This window comes from Lathyrus oleraceus, chromosome 7 (genome assembly GCF_024323335.1).
Source record: "Lathyrus oleraceus cultivar Zhongwan6 chromosome 7, CAAS_Psat_ZW6_1.0, whole genome shotgun sequence".
In the NCBI taxonomy this organism is placed as follows: Eukaryota; Viridiplantae; Streptophyta; class Magnoliopsida; order Fabales; family Fabaceae; genus Lathyrus; species Lathyrus oleraceus.
The window spans coordinates 538149217-538150980 of NC_066585.1; positions in this window are offsets into that span (position 1 = coordinate 538149217).

Genomic DNA, 1764 nt, shown 5'->3' on the forward strand with positions numbered 1-1764 from the left:
TTTAGGTTTCTTCATCACTAAGCAACAAAGTGAAAAAAAATATAAATGAATGATTCATATTATATATAAATGTGGAACAACTTAAATTACATAATCAAGATCAATATGATTTGTATTCGGCTTATTCACATTGTATTATGGTATAATATATGTAAATAAATTCAATAATTTTTGCTCCATCACCAAATTTTAGGTTTCTTCATCCCTAAGTAACAAAGTTAAAGTACTATAAATTAATGATTCATATTATATATAAATGGTTAATAAGTGAAATTATATAATAAAACTCAATTTTATTTGTATTCGTCATATTCGCATTGTATTATGGTATATTATGTGATTTTTTTTCTTCTCGATCACCAAATTTTAGGTTTCTTCATCACTAAGCAACAAATTGAAAAAACTATAAATGAATGATTCATATTATATATAAATGGGTAACAACTAAAAGTACATAATCAAGATCAATAATATTTGTATTTGGCATATTCACATTGTATTATGGTATACTATATGTAAATAAATTCTATAATTTTCATCTCCATCACCAAATTTTAGGATTCTTCATCACTAAGTAACAAATTTAAAGGATTATAATTAATGATTAATATTATATATATATACGGTTAATAAGTGAAACTACGTAATAAAGCTCAATTGTAATTGTATTTGTCATATTCACACTGTATTATGGTATATTATATGTAAAAAAAAATTAATATTTTCTTCTCCATCACCAAATTTTAGGTTTCTTCATCACAAAGCAACAAAGTGAAAAAAATATAAATGAATGATTCATATTATATATAAATGAGTAACAACTTAAATTACATAATTAAGATCAATATTATTTGTATTCGGCATATTCACATTGTATTATGGTATATAATATGTAAATAAATTCAATAATTTTCTTTTCCATCACCATATTTTAGGTTTCTTCATCCCTAAGTAACAAAGTTAAACTACTATAAATTAATGATTCATATTATATATAAATGGTTAATAAGTCAAATTACTTAATAAAACTCAATTTTATTTGTATTCGTCATATTCACATTGTATTATGGTATATTATATGTAAAAAAAAATTAATATTTTTCTTCTCTATCACCAAATTTTAGGTTTCTTCATCATTAAGCAACAAAGTGAAAAAACTATAAATGAATGATTCGTATTATATAAAAATGGGTAACAAGTGAAATTATATAATCAAGATCAATATTATTTGTTTTCGGCATATTCACATTGTATTATGGTATATTATACGTAAATCAATTGAATAAGTTTCTTCTCCATCACCAAATTTTAGGTTTCTTCATCACCAAGTTCCAAAATTAAAGGACTATATGTTAATGATTCATATTATATATGTAATACCCCGTATTTCCTTAAATGCCTAAACTCCTATTAATTGAGATCAAATGAGTTCCTATGTGCTCTAAAAGTTGTCAATTGGGATAAATAGAGCAAATAGTGAGTTCAGGTTGACTTAATTAATATTATTTGGAACTGACCTTTTATTAATTGGGACATTTTGGTAACACTAATAATGGGTCAATAGCTCCGATAGAACAAATATTACAAGTTAGTGCCACTTGAGATATTTGTTACTACCACTCCACCACTTTCTAACCACATGTTTCTACCTACCATAAGCCACTTTATTTGTTTTCTATGTATCAGAAAGAATAGAGAGAAAGAGGAAAAGCTCAAGAGAGGAAAGGAAACAAGGTTAGTGAAGAAGAAGAAGGGAAGCTTGGA